The 15,210-nt window shown below is 45.6% G+C and overlaps 1 protein-coding gene across 6 annotated transcripts in view; it reads left to right on the top strand.

Annotated features, from left to right (window-relative positions):
• FOXP1 (forkhead box P1) overlaps positions 1-15,210 on the top strand; it is a 385,773-nt gene that overhangs the window by 289,187 nt on the left and 81,376 nt on the right. Inside the window, exon 1 of one of the 6 annotated variants that reach the window (XM_034065981.1) lies at positions 9,603-9,654. The exons of 4 other annotated variants lie outside the window; for them this stretch is intronic. The gene's annotated coding sequence lies outside the window, so the exon portion shown is untranslated. Of the gene's footprint in view, positions 1-9,602; positions 9,655-15,210 lie in introns of those variants that run through there. One more of the 6 variants, XM_034065982.1, reaches the window with a different exon arrangement.

Below are 15,210 nucleotides of genomic sequence, written 5' to 3'. Positions count from 1 at the left end.
TGGGGCTGGCCCAGCTGGGGGCTTGGCTGTACCACCGGCCCCTTTGCTCTGCCCTCCTCCAGCACGTCTGGTGTCAGAGGATCAACAGAAGCTATTGCCTGTGTCTGTGTTTCCCACTCAACGTGCAGCCCATTTGGGAGGCTGATTCTGCCGCTTCTAACACTAATGAGATGCAAATTGTTTGTGATGCTGCCTTACTAAATGTATTGTAATTTTAAAATCATTTGCTTGTTAATTGTATTTAAATAGCTGCCACTTAGACAAGCAGAAAGTTTCCGGAAAGATAAATTGTTTTTTTAATTTTTGCTGTGTTTGAAGGCAGCCCTGATGACTTCCCTCGGCTGCTTTGGTACTGCACTTTCCAAATGGAAGTGTGCCCTGGGCCTCACTTGCCTCCTGGTCCTCACTGTTTCATCCACAGAAGAAATACTCACTCTGTTCCATTTCTGCTATGGAACAGAAACATTTCTGCAGTCCCTTAGGAAGGTAAAAGAGCAGGGTGGCTTGGGAGGTTTAGAGTGGAGGCAGCTTATTTCCCCCTCTCTTCTGCCAAGTTGGATCAACCTAGGTCAGACGTTGGGCTGTGTGAGATGTGGCTGCGGACACCCAAGTGCAGATGGCATTTGAAAGGATCCCAAGGATTTTGGGGGTGCTTACATCTTTGGAGCCCTTTGAAATTCCCAGCCCATTTCTATGTTAATGTATGTCTGCTGTGTCACTGAGGCAAGGTCACCTGTCCTCAGCACCTGCAAGGCTCTGCCTTCTGCGTGTTGAAATACATGTCAAAGTTTCTTTTGGCTCTGGCTGAGCAATATGAGGTCCCTGTTGACCTCAGTTCAGCTTGGTTTAGAGCTGATTTCGATCCTACATCATTGCTAGCTTTGGCGTGGAGCAAGCTCATTTGTATTTTATTTGTATTTTAAATGCCATCCTTGAATATGAAAAGTAATATTTCCGCATTGGTTCATTTTGTTCTTGCATGTTCTGGTGGGTCCCACCCTGCCTGTGCTCCTGACTGGTTTTCCAGCTCCTCCGTGCTCAGCACTGGACCCTCATTTCAGTTCTGCCTTATTTTTCCAGTGATATTTCATATTCCCTTTGTTTTCTATTTGCATCTTTGTTGTATAGCAGGATCAGTAATAATAGTTAATAATTAGCAGCTCTATAGCACTCTTTACCTTCAAAGCAATTTTAGGCATTAAATCACTGCAGCTCTACTGGCAATATTACAATATTGACTTGTTACTTCACCACTGTCACAGAGGCGGCAAAAGCTGCGTTTTATGGAGGCCAAAATGGGGTCATTTTTTTAGAGTATAAAATTGGCAAAAAATAAATTTTTCTTCTGGGCTGACATTTCCTTTGCCAAATTTCAGCACAGAGCCAATTTTAAAAGCTGAGTAATAAACACCTGAAAAGTTCTGGTTTATAATGGCAGTGCTGAGAAGCCATTAAAGGAATGGCTCTGCTCTAACACAAGAAAACCCTCTTAAATTGTCGAAAAACCTGTAAAAGCTGGACAGGGGCTCAGCAAACGCCAGCTTTGCCTTGGGTGAAGAGATGCAAAGTGAACCTGCAGGGACTGGCAGCATAGGAGTGTCCCTCCTCTGTGATGGGGAAGTGGTACTTCCCCAGGCATGCAGTGAAGCTAGGTGAGCATCCTGGCCCAGATGAGTATCCCTCCAGGTCTCTCGAGCCACAGAGTCAAGAAGGAGTGATGAGGATGGAATTCCAGGGAAGCAGAGAGCAGAATTTGGGACAACAGGGAATGCCTGGAGCAAGGGGAGGAATGGAGAGATGCAAGGCAGCAGAGGAGGCACACACATGGTCCACAGTGACCTGGAGGAAGACGTGACCAGCAAGAAGCCCTGAAGAAGCCCTGCGTGACAGGTTTTCTCCTGGGGCCAAAGGGTGTATTTCTGCATGGATTGGGGAGGCAAGAGAGGGCACCTCTGTTTCCTTCTCCCTGTGACCTGCAGTTTGCTGGCAAATGCCACATCCTGGACGAGCACTGACGTGCAGATGGCCGAGAGCAAGGTATCAAAACCCTCCTCCCTGTGGCAGCGCACAGCCCATGGCCAGGTCAAAGCCACTGCCCTTCCCAGCACAGGGTCTGCTGGCGGACGGTGCCGCTGGGAAGCTGAGCTGTAAGAGCAGTGTAGTAAAACAGCAAATTGACCAGTAAAAGAAATCAGTAAATGAAGGGAACAGCTATTAATATGCCAAGCCAAGATGTGTAATTATACCCTAGGACTTTCCAAACTAATACATGTTAAAGGTGTAAACCTATTAAAGGAGAGATTTTTCTGTACAGGGAACTTATGTAGATAGAAGGATTTACACTGTATTTTATTCTTGTATTATAAGGTATGAGGAACATTTGAGCAAATCCAGTCATTCCTATTATTACAATATCATACGTTTTTCATACCATTTTATGCGGTTCTTCAAAAACTTTGGCACTAATTCTCTTTATATTGTTAGGAATTTTCTTTTAAAAGCAGAATTCTTTTTCTCAAATAGTTAATTAGATTTTGAACTTCAAATACAGTACTGACTTTTTTTTCCTCCCAAGAATAGGGGTGTTAGATCCACTGTGCTGGCCAAATTACAGTTTGGATAGTTACATTCTCTCTGCTTAATCACCCTGCAATTTCATTCGAGTGAAGGATTTGGTGCCTCAGGTGTCCTGAATTCCTCCAGAGCTCTGTATGCTGAAGTTGCTGCCACCATCCACGCCAGAAGTGGCTGCATTTAACGGCAGAGAATTGTCATCTCCTTCCAGAGATTAAATACCTGTTTCACTTGCAGAGATGGATTTTTGTAGTGTTCCTCTGTTACACTTTGCGTGAGCTCATGCTTTTCCAGCCCAAGCAACACTGCTCCAAGTCTTCAGGCACATCTGAGGAATTTCTCTTGCTATAGGAAGGCAAATTTGTTTTAAGGGACCCCAGAAAGGATCCTTTATTTGCTTGTTCACCCTTTGCCATGATGGGTACAGTGAAGGAGTGGGCCCTGGCTGCCCCACTACATCCGCTCCTAGCATGGAGACCTGCTACTGCTCAGCATCATCTTTTTTCTTGTGCCTCAGGGGGGTAAAAAGGGCTGGGATAAGGGGCAGCTGGATTTGGGTAGGAAACACCTGTAGGTCATAACCTTTGCTTGCTGACAGGAGCCCCCTTTGCCTGGGCAAGGGAAGTAGGAGGGGAAGACCCTGTCCTTGAGTTCAGTTCGGGCCCTGTTTATCTGGGAAGAAGTGATGGACTGTGGCATTGCACTGTGAAGGGCTGGAGTGGAAATACAAAGGAAAACCCCAAAGCACACACTGAGCCCTGCTTAGTGCCACACAAAGGACTCTGAGCCGGTTGGATGACCCCAAGGGATCTAAGAGCAAAGGCCTAGAGCTGGGGTGTTTGCTTAGCCTGTGCGGCTGGCTGTTTCTCGCCCATGTGAAACCAGATGTGCACCATCAAAATAACTGACATGGCCAAAGGCCGGGGGTGGCTGTGCCAAAGCTGGGTCTCCTCCTGCCCTGCAGCATGCTGCCTGCTCCTTCTCCTTTCTGTATCCCTGCCTGCCAGGATGAGTGAGGAGATGCTTCTGACCCAGAGACAGCAGGAAGGAGGAAGAGAAAGGTCCCTGTGTTCAGGGTGGTGTTGCCAGGAGGCATCCCTCACCATGGCATGCTTCCAAAACAGCTTTTTATCCATACAGCAGGGAACTTGGGATGGTAAGCTTTAGTAGCTCCTCGTGGTAGTTCATGCTTGCTGGAAGTGTACCTTCCAAGTCCAGTATGGCAACCAGAGATCATCTCAGAGGGCTCCTCTGCATCTTCCCGCCAGCAGTAAGCCTTATTGGCTTGAGCATTATTTGCCAGCTCTGCAAACTGCACCATTCTGCTGCTTTTTTGGCAGTTTGGAGGTGCATTTGATTCCTGGGGCTGTGTTGCCACCCACTCCTAGCAGAAGCAGAGGTCCCAGAGCTGCTTTCAAACTCCTTCCCTGTGCAGCATCAGCAGCATTTCTATGCGCCCGTCTCACCATGAGGGCTGTTGTCTAAATACCTCTTTAGAAAATAATTCAAGTTGTTTTGTTGCGTGTACAAAGGTGACTGTTTTCATCTTTAAGGAAGAGATGAGCAAAAGTTCTTCCCATGGCTGCTGCCTTTAGAAAACTTAAAAATAGCTTTTGGATGTTGGAGGGAAATTTGGAACTGTGAGCCAGCTAAATATACTGGATCATGGAACCTTGGGGACCATTGAAATGAGAACAGTGGCCCATTACTGCTAAGAAGGTGTTTTATTGAAAATACACCGACATGTGTTCCCAACAGGGTAAGTAAAAGATGGTGAGATGCCCAGGGGTGATGTAGGTTATTCGCTCAGATGAGTCAGAATATATAGCTTAGCACTCTTGGGCTGCCTGCAGAATGTTTTTTTACATAAAGAAGCTCATATTTAATCCAGTTTATTTTCATTTAAATCTGTGGTGAAATACATGTGTATGTAGGTAGGGGTGTAGGTATATAAGTTGTTGTGGAAGTAGGCATGGTTTTTCTGAAGGCGATTCTTTGCAGTGAGAAGCATTAAGTCTCCCGATGATAGAAGCACATTACCAGGAGAGGGCAGTGCGTCTAACCCTGGATTTTCCACCAGCTCTCCCCACACAAACCCCAGGCCAGGGTGATGCCCCTCAAAATGCAAAGCTGGGAGCACTGGGGCTGCACCAGCCTGCAGCACCCCAGTGCCTGCACAGCCCAGGCAGCAGGAGATGGTCTGTCGAGGTGGCTGGTTAATCCTTAACAGGCAAAAATGTGTTTGATTGACATTTGTTTTGTTGATGTTTCATTCTGTGGGGTTTTTTTCTTACCATGGCAACTTTAGCATCATGACAAAACACCTACTTTTCCTCTCAGAGCCATCGCTGTTGTCATGCCCAGTGGGTTATTTTGGTAGACAGGGTTTGTTCTTTTCAAGTGGAGGTGTTGCCATCTCCTACCAGATACCACCTCCAGGCTTTCCAACCCTAAGAAGGTTTTTCTGTGTGTAAATGTTGTGTTTCAGTGCATGGCAAAAAAAATGGAGTTTTAATGGAAACTGCAGCATTTCCTCTACTGTACGTGACATAAATGCTATCTCACATAATTAAGGAAAGTAACTGAGAACAGTTAGTGGTGATTACCTTTCAATATATTGTGTACTTTGGGGCAGAAAAATAAATTGTGAATAATGCCCAGGCATACCTGGAACAATTTGCACACTGTGCTATGAGTGATGCAGACCTGCTGGTAGAAGAGTGTGCTAATAAATTTTACTTTGTGGCGGAAACAAGAGATTACAGTTTATTAGGAAAGGAGATGGCAATTTATTAAGATCAATCAAATATGAATGTGGAGCAAAAATGTTGCCATTTTTATTTATTTATCTGGAAGCATTGGGGGGGGGGGGTGCAATTACATGAAATTTGTTGTTTACCTGGGATGTTTGATTCATTATTAATATTTTTATGTTTAGAGGGAACCATAATTTTGCTGAAATGTCTTCCATAACTCCTGCACAATCATATTCATAACTCACCTGAATGTTGACACATCCTGCTGTGTATATATAAATTAACTAGTAACACTGGCATTATAAAATGATGCATTAAATGAAGATGTGAATGGTAATTTAAAACATGCCATGAAGTGAAATTTAAACCATTGTACAACACTGGGGGGACTTAAAGAGCCTTCCTTGTGCAGAATTTGCAGGGGCAATAAGGAAAATGACAGTTTCACATCAGAAAAAGAAGAGCAACAGGGACATAAGCGTTACTGAAATGTTAATTGCTTTGGTGTTCTGTTTTGTTAGACACCAGCAGCCTAAAAGTCACTTTTCTGTCTGAAGATATCTTACCGTGAGGGACATTAGCTGAGAGTATTAAAAATGACCCAAAAAGAAAATGTTTACTTTGTCCTTTTTCTCAGCACTTTGTGGGTAATAAGTTTCACTGTTTCCTGTTTAGTCAGTTGTTTTCTCCATTTGTTTTCATAGGTCTTTCAAACAGCAACAAGGGAAAATGAAGCATTCTCAAAACAGGAAAATGTGATTTAACCCCACAAAAATGGGCCTGGGGATCCAGGAGTGGGAATAGCATTGGAGGCAGCTTTTCCCCTCAGAAATGCAAACTGTAGCTTGCTTTTAAACAGGCCCACAGCTCTGAACAATACTGAGCAGTTTGGCACTTGCCTCTGCTTTGGTGTTGGCTCGAGTGGGGGGTGGGCTCCTCTGTGCTGGTAATTCACCAGAACTACTCACAAATTTGTACTCAGGAAGCAGGGCACAGGATTTGGCTCACCAGAGAGCAAAGTAGGACCTATTTGTCTGCCATGGGAAACATCCCAAGGACAGGAACAGACAAATTGTTTTGGGTTGAAATAGGCCCATACTGGGACTAGACGTATAATTTCCTAATCTGGGGCAGGTTAACTCTGGTGAGTGGAGGTTGTGCCATGTGGGTATTTTGTCTGGTCTGTCTTTTCCTCTGCCCTGCAGGCAGATGAGGCTTTTCTATAGGCAAGACCATGGCCTCTGCATAGATGGGTACCTGCAGAAGTCTTTGAACAAAGTGTATGTGTAAAATAATGGCATAAAAACCCATTAATTCCCTCGTATTCCTCTTCATCGTAGCTCATAATCTGTTCCTCTTGCTTGAACCTTAGAGCCTAGTATCCTGTGCTTATTTTCTCTCACCGAGGCATTGATGCCACCACTGTATATGGATCAGATTTCTAGGTGCCAAATAGCCACCTAGTCTGCCGTGCTCATTGCCAGTTATTTTGAATTTATTACTTAATGTGTTCTGTTTTGAACATCCCTGTCTGATTGTCTCTGTCGGTGATGACACTCTGTAATTGAATGGATTTAAAGTGGGAGTTTATGGTTCTTCTTGGTCTGTTAAAATATTTTGCTGGCTTAGAAATGCCTTACATTTCATGATGACCTTAACTTAACAAGTGCTACTATCTCTGTTACTGAGGGAGTAGACTTGAGGCTTTTAGCCCACAGCAGATGCTGGCTGAGCTTGCAGGTATGAAGCTTTTATATGAAAGGGCATAAAATGCTTTAAACATACAGCTTACAGGTTCTGTGGCCAGCGCTCAGTGCTTAGACAGCACCTTTCATTTTCAAAGTGTTTTGCAAATATGGGCCTATAAGAGATCCTGAAATGAGTAGTATTGTCCCCATTTTGCAGACGAGGAGGTAGAGATGTTGAGGCTGTTGACTGCCTTTGAAATGGTGGGCATGGAGGTAATTCCAGAGCTAGGGTCTAGATGTCACAAACGGAGCTCTTGGAGAGAGATGCATCCTCAATGTGCTCAATGTGATAGACATACACAAAAAAAATCGTTTCTAGGTGACTTGCCCAAGGCTGGGGAGAATTGTCAGTGCCAGAGCCAGCACTATGCTCTAGCTTTGCATCTAGCTCACAGCCTTGTGCTTGCATTGCCACATTCCATTTTTTCTCTGTTCCTGGAAATAAGAGAAGTGCTTTGAACACAGCATTAGGCTTCATAGAGCCCCCTTTTTTTAACAAATATAGTAATCCAGAGCTGGGTCCAGAGGTGTGTGATCGACTGGTGTTCAGGGCAGAAAGAGGGCACTGCTCTTTAGTTGAGCTGCATGTACCTGGTTATGGCAGTGTTGGGAAATAAGAACTTAAGATGTGACTTAATAGGATTGAGGGTCGTGTGTGGGTGAGAAGTTTGTGCTGAGGAAGATAAGACAGAGCATAAGATTTCCAAACTCTGGGGTCTGTGGAGCATCCTGTGAGTGGTCTGCAGAGATTGCCCAGGCACGCAACCCGTGCCTTGTTTCAGCTGCAAAGTTAGTGAGTGTTGAATGCACAGAGCCGTTTCCCATCGCCGTCAGAGCAGCTGGGGATCCTGCCAGTGATGCTCTTAGGAAATGCAGCGGGGAGGAGGAGGTGGTCCGCGAGAGAAACTGTTGAAAAGTTTAAGTCTGTGTGCTCTGTAATATATTCCCCAAAGCAATCCGAGTTCCTCGGGATTACTTTGAAGTCCAGGACAGGAAGGATTCTCTTAAGCACAGGCGATAATTATTACTACCTCACGGCATGCGTTACCCGTTCATGCTACTGCTGAGCGTCCGGCGTGTTGCGGTGTGTGCATGTTTCTTTGCTTGATGCTGTGTGCGCACAGGACTTACTCACACCGGCTGCTCCCGTGCCCCGTGTGTGCTGACCCGCTCCGTGCGTGTGTGCCCCTTTAAGAGGCAGGCGCTCTCTGATTCATGTAGGCTGTTTCTGGCAGATTTAGGGTCTTGCAAAAGATGCCCTTAGTCCCTTATTAAATATTCATAAGAGGGTGGGGTCACATTTTTGTGACCTGAAAAAAATCCCATTAATAAATTTGTTATCTCACACAAAAACACTTTAGGGTGGAAGGCAATCCGTATCGCATCCCATTTAACATCAGATCACAAGTTGTCAGTAAATTGGGTCCTTTGTCTTTGCTTCTTGTGAGGTTCTTCAGCGGCATAACTAATGGGGCCATTGTCTGACAGCCCTGACTCCTGCGAGCCGAGCAGGCGCTTGCTTGGGAACCCTGTCAGGGCGGCTTCTGTCTTCCACTTACTCGCACCTAAAGTAACTATCTGCGTCAGTTTTGTCTTCAGAAAGTAGGTGAAAACTAAATTGAAATAGCAGGAGAGATTTTAGCAAGCATCCACTATGAAGTGGATAGTAGCGTTTGGGGCAAATGGGTTACGGGAACCGCACGGTGCCTGGTGATAGGCTGTCAGGAGACTGTGTGTGTGCGATGAAGCTTGGGGGCCAGGGAAAGTGTTTTCTTTGCTGTCGCCCATGTGCGAGTTTAAGGAAGCGTGTTCCGAGTGACACAACACCGCTGATCCCCCGTTACTGAGGGGCCTTGCTCCATCCGAACGGGATGGCTCGGCCGCCTCAGGGAGCAGGGCGCTGTGTGTCCGGCCTGGAACGCGGGGAGTAGCTGAGGGCTGTCATGGTGCCGGCTCCGCGCTGCTCCGTGCGGGGACCAAGAGGCCGGCGTTCCCCGCAGGCCGGGCGCCGGGTCCCGTTCGACACTAACTCCTGTTAGAGGCATCGTGTTGATTTTATCGTTACTTGTGTTCCCAGGCACTGAAATCCCGAGCTGTCGGGAGGGCAGAAGGGGACCAAGAGCCACTTTCCAGGGGAGAAGGGAAAGTTCCAGCGGCAGGAGGGAGAGCTTCTCCCTTAGAGCTGCGGGGCGCTCGCACCCACACACCGCGCCTGAGGCGGCTGCCGCCGCGCTTGCCCCCCGCCGAGCACAGTTACCGGGGGACGGACGGGGTTTAATCGGTGTCTCGGCGCGGCCCGGGTCGCTCAGAGGCCGCACGGTGCCGCCGCAGGGGGGGGGGGGGGTGAGGGTGTGGGCTGTAAGGGGGGGGGGGCCGGACCCGCGGGGCGCCCCGTTCCGGGGCGGGGTGTGCGCAGCGGCGCAGGGCGGGGCCGCGGGTGGCGGCGCGGCGCGGCAGCCCGCGAGCAGCGCGCACCGGCACTCCGCCCGCGCCCGCGGAGGCTCCGCACCGCCCCGCACCGCACTGCCAGCCCGCTCCATGGCCCGGCGCGCCGCACGCCGCACGCCGCCGCCCAGGTGGGTGCCGTACGCGGGGACGGGGTAAAGGTGTGGGGGGAGGCCCGCTCCTGGAGCGGGGAGGTTGGGGAAGGCACCGCGATGCTGCAGGTCGGTGCTGCCGGAGGAGGGGGTGCAGCGTGCGCGCCTCGCAACTTGCGGAGGGCTCGTAGAAGTGGTCGGGTTTGTTCCGTGCGCTGCCCGTCTTTTGTTCTGACAGTTGGGGTGCGCGGCGCTGCCCCGGCAGCTCCTACTTGAGCGGTGTTGTTTGGAAGAGGAGCGAGGAGGAGGGAAAGTGCACAGAGCCGGGTAAAACACTTTGTCAGGCTGAAATGTCAGGAACCGGGGCTGCTGAATGGATTCGCCACTCAATTTACCGGGGGGAAATTAAGTGAGTGAGCTTTGTTTTTGACATTGACTAGTGTTATGAACCCCGGTGAAACAAATGTAACGGGATCTAAATGTAACCGAGTTAAGTGTCAACCCTTCGAGCCAGTATTTCAGGGCAAATGAGATGATTTTTCGAGGGTGGTGGGGAGGAGGGAACCCTTAGGAAGTGGGTGGTAAGTTTAGAGCAAAGTGCATATACACTCTTCCTCTTTGGAATTAACTCCTTCTAAGCCAGCTTGTTTTACAAAACACGGAGGGTTTCCTGTCTCCGTGGTGCCGGTGGTGGGGAGAAGCCACTCGGTCGCAGGACACGGTCCCCTAGGTGCATGTGCCGGCCTTTGGAGCGCTGCCATTTCAGATTTTCAAACAAAAACAAGTTTGGTGGCAGGAAATGTGAAGCATTCGGGGTGACCAAGATCTGTTTATGAAAACGAAATGGTTGGGCTTACTCGCAATGAGTGTTGAATTGCTAGCTGCAATAAATCCCTAAAGTTTATTTCTAATAAAAGTGACTTACGCAGGCTCATTTGCCTTTTTATAAATAAACTGAAATGTTAAAATCTTTTATATGTGGAGCAGAGCTGCTTTTCATGCCTGATGCTCCCGGGCCTGATCCTGGACTGACTTGGGCATGTGCAATAGCAGTGACAGGAGAGGAGTCGCTTTCCCTCTTGCCCTGAAGCAGTAAGCACTCCTCTTGCTAAATTAACATTTGCTGGACTGGCCCCCTCAGAAGTGTGTTTACTGTGCAGAGCTTTCAGGCGTGTTACACACCTTTGCATCCAGTTAAAAAGCAATTTTGTTTGTTCCCAGCTCTGTTAAAAGTCACGACTAAAATGTGTGTTTATATGCGAACATATCATTAGAGCGTCCTTCTGCCTGGTTGAGAAATGGCTTTTGTTGATTGTATATTTATTGCAGTAGCAGCCTAGGAAGTCACTAAAAGCAGGCACTCTCCTTACAGCCAGCGGAAAATCTGCTGTCAGAGGGCTTTCCATGATCATCTGCTTCCAAAAAATCCCATTGATAAGGCAGTAGAGATGAAACCCAAATCCTGCCTTGTCAGAGTAGCTGCCTCGGCCTGGACTGTGATAGAGCTGAACTGCAAACTGATTGGCCTGACACTTTATAATCAAAGTTGATTTATTGTTCATTAGTAGTGCATTAGCCCTTTCAGGCAAGACAGTTATTTGTGTAGTGGCCTGTCAAACAAAAGACCGCTAGCACCTGTCAGTTCTAAACCGTGAGATAAGCAAGCAGATATTAAGATAATGCAAATAGAAATACATTGGAATGAGGTAAAGTTCTAGTAATTTCCCTGTAAGAAATACTGTTTTATTTAACGTGCTCATGTTTAGCACGGAGAGGAATTGGACTGTAGAGTGAGGGGGTTTCCTGCACCAGAGGAGGAGAAGGCATCCGTGATGAGCTGGGCGTGCGGTTTCGGAGCACCTCTGAGGTGAGGAGGTAGATGGGGCAGATAATGAATGGGGAAAAGGCAGTTGCTGGTACAGAAGATGTGAATGCTGTTCTGTAGTCTTAATTTAATTGTATTTGATTTTGGTTTTAGCATGAGAGCGAGATCGAGGCACTTTTCTTGTTTTGTCCCTGACTCCTTCCTCCTCTTCCCAATGGACAGATGTCATGAAATGATGCTCTTACTGGCAGGGGTTAATGATATGAAAACTTGATGACATCACGGCAGAGCTGTGCGAATGTCAAAATACATCTGCTGCCATATTCAGACATATTGCTCTCCCTCCTCTCCCCCTATATCAGCTCCCCTCCCCTTCTCAGAAGGGAATGATCTCATGACATAAAACAGAAAACAACACAAGTGTCAAAAGAAAACAAAATTAGTGAACTTTTGTCTGCCACCATAGAAACGAGGATTAACTTATGTTATTCCAGAGCGTGGAATGGAGACTATCTGCATGAGGATATATAGTGTATTGTCTTGTGTGAATTTTCATTTGACAGGGATTTTGGAGGCTGTGATCTTAATTAAATCTCAACTGACTCAAATAATGCATCTAAAGGCATGCAGTGTTGCGTAACCTTGCTGAGTTGGTAAACCATAAATCATAAGAAAGCTTATGATAGGAAGGGCTGCTTTGAAATATTTTTTTGTTTGCTACGGTTGTTTTTTTTTCTCTTGGTCTTGTTTAACATACACTTTGCTGTGCCGTTCCATTGCTCCCTCCCTTTTCTGAGCAGCGTTGGTTTTGCTTAAAGAGAAAAGCTCTGAGACGTGCTCTGACCAGTCACTCAGCTGAACTAAAGAGAAGTCATAAATATCATGGGATTGACAGGGAAGAAATGAAAACCCAGCGCTGTCTTTCTGAGCATCTCGCTGCTCATGGGGAAGTGTTGGTGCCTTGCGTTCTTCCACAGCTGGATGAGCCCTCTGCACGTTCTACAAGTGTAACTCGTAGCCCCACGCTGACATTTATGCTAGGGTGTAAATAGTTATCAGACACCACAGTGGAGTCGTATCGCCCCTGGGTTGTAATGGGTCACAGATGGATTATTGCACTAATGGACAGTGGGCTTTGACGTCTGTGCCTGTTGGGGTGGTTTTAGTTGTGTGCAAGGAAGAAAAGGGTTGCAACAGTTGTGTGGGGAAGGTGAAAGGGGATTTTTAGGCGTTGAAAATGATGTAGAGCAGTCAGAGTGATTTCTTACGTACCATTTTAACCCAGCGATGCTCAAGCACTGATGGTGCTTGAGAATCACATTGGGTTTAGAATAGTGAAGCTAAACAAATTCCTATTTCATTGTAACATGCTTTGGTTTCTGTGTTTGTGATTACGTGTCCTGGGCAGCTGAAGGAAGGTAAGGGGAGAAGGATTTTTGTATTCAGAAGTTGAAGGAGTTGCAAAGCTCTTGTGCTTTTCTTGCTCTGTATTTCATAGTCATTTTAGAGCTGCATTAGACAGAACTGATCTGGAAGGACACAGCACTTGGATTTACTTCATGAAAAGGTTTCCTGGTAGCAAGATGACTTACTGATGTTGTTTTCTACCCTCTCTGCTAGGGAAAAGAGGTAGCAAGGGGTAGTTTTATCAACACCTGCAAAACTAGGTTGTGGGAAAGTCCTGACACTGTAAGCTAAATTTGTTATTGTTTGGGGAAAGGCTTGGCTGGTTTTAAGCAGTTTGTTTGTTTTATTGAAAGCAGAACTGCATTACTGGAAACTACTTTGCTGTAGTTCAGTTAAAACGTCCTGTGCTCTTTTGTTTTTATAAGGTGCTTACTTGCCTAGCTTTGCTTTCCAGTTATAAGGAAAGCGGGGGGGAAAAATACATCATGTACTTATCTGAAGAGCTAAGGAGGCCGTGCAGAGATTGGGGAGAAAAGCAGCACTGGTAAATAGCCTTTTATTTTTTTTTATCTTATTTTTTTTTCTTTTTAACCTTTCCAGCATAGTTTCCTCTGTTAGCAGGAGGATCTGTCCTTTGCACTGAACTTGAATGAATGTTAGAAAACCCAGACTGAATATTGAACAAATAAGTGGAATTGCTAATTGTTCTGTGCACCAGTTTTGGACGGATTTGCCTTCATTGATTAGATATGATGCTCTGTTATTCGGGAGGGACAACACCCCCTCCTTCCCAAACTGACAACGGGTTTTAATTTTTAAGCTTTATCTTGCCCTTAAATCTGAAACATCATTGTTCAAATAACTGAGAACAAGGTAAACCAACAACATCAAAAAGGTCGGCTTCTGTGATTTCTCAAGGGCTTGTTATTTTGTACTTTCCAATTCTATTTGATGTCTTGACAAAACAAGATGACACAAGGGAGAATACATTAAATTTTGATTTTCATCTAACCTGTTACAGTAGTGGCAGCTTAATTTCTTTTACTTTTTACCGAAGACAGCTTTTTGCACAATTACTCTAATTGCCACACCACTTTATGAGAAGGTTTCTTTACGGGTTTCCCATTTGCCTTGATTTTGTGAGGCATTTTTTTGAACGTGCTTTGACCTTTAACACGGCGAGCTTGCTGGTTGGAGTGTGTCTTCATTAGAACTAAATCAGTGAATGGCAAGATTGTCAAAGAAGCAACTGATGTTTTCTCATTAGAATCTAATTTGCACCGTTGTGCTTAGCTGTGATGTTCAGCTGTAGGTGTCTGCCATAGGTGTGAAAACCTGCACATTTTGAGCAAATAAAGTTTACAGCTGTTATAAAGGCTACGCTTGCAAGCAGAGTGGCAAAGTGTTTTAAGCAGAGCTCTGTTTTGTATGGGAAATAAACAGCAGGGTTTAACCAGGTGGATATTTTTCAATAGCTGTTTTTTTCAGCTGGCCAGGACAATAGATATCTCCTCAAATGCCCTAGGTTTGAGGATGAGGTAGCTCCGGGTTCACTCTTGCAGGAGAAAATAATCCGAGAGCAGAGAGAGTGCTCACCATTCCCTAGAAATCCCTGTCAGGAGTTGCAGTTCTTCTTAAAAACATGCATACGAACAGATAAAAAAAGCCCCTCTGTATAACACTTCGTTTTTGCTCACATGAAATTCCAGCATATTAAATGTTGCCGGTTCAATCACGGTCTTTTATTATTTAATTAAGCTCTCCTTAATGTGTGTATGAATTAATACACAAATGTAAGGAGTCTGACATGGTGATCATTCTCAGTATATTAAGGGTGTTTGGGAGAGAGGGTTTCAAGGGGTTTTCAAGGGCTTTAGGGATATTTTGGACGTTTCTAAGCAGGATTGCTTTTGGTTTATTTGAAGCTTTTTTGGCAGAATATGTTGAACTAACATTTCCTTTCCTAAACTCTGGAAAAAAATACTGATTTATTTATTTATTTTGAATCTTTATTTTTTTCCCCTAACTGAATCATAATAAAATATCTCCCCTGTTCAGAGCCATGTACAGCAGGTTATAATTTTTCACTTACTGCTTCAGCGGGAAAGCAAAATGATAACTTTTTTAAAAGGTGAAAAATGATGCTGGTAATCTCGAGGCTGAAATCTCACTCATCTTATTAAATGTGTATTTGGTTGTGTGTGTTCCGGTTTAGCCTCTATTTGACAAATGTTAGATGTAGAAAGGATTTAATTTATGTAAACTTTATATTTTTATGCAAATTAAATGGGTATTTATTATAGCAGAAACAATTATCCTGGCACTTAGTGAGAAACCTGGTATGCATGAGAAGTGGTAGATAA

Source organism: Melopsittacus undulatus, chromosome 9 (genome assembly GCF_012275295.1).
Source record: "Melopsittacus undulatus isolate bMelUnd1 chromosome 9, bMelUnd1.mat.Z, whole genome shotgun sequence".
Taxonomy (NCBI): Eukaryota; Metazoa; Chordata; class Aves; order Psittaciformes; family Psittaculidae; genus Melopsittacus; species Melopsittacus undulatus.
The sequence above is the reverse complement of the archived record's forward strand: the minus strand, read 5'-3'. Positions and strand labels throughout refer to the sequence as shown.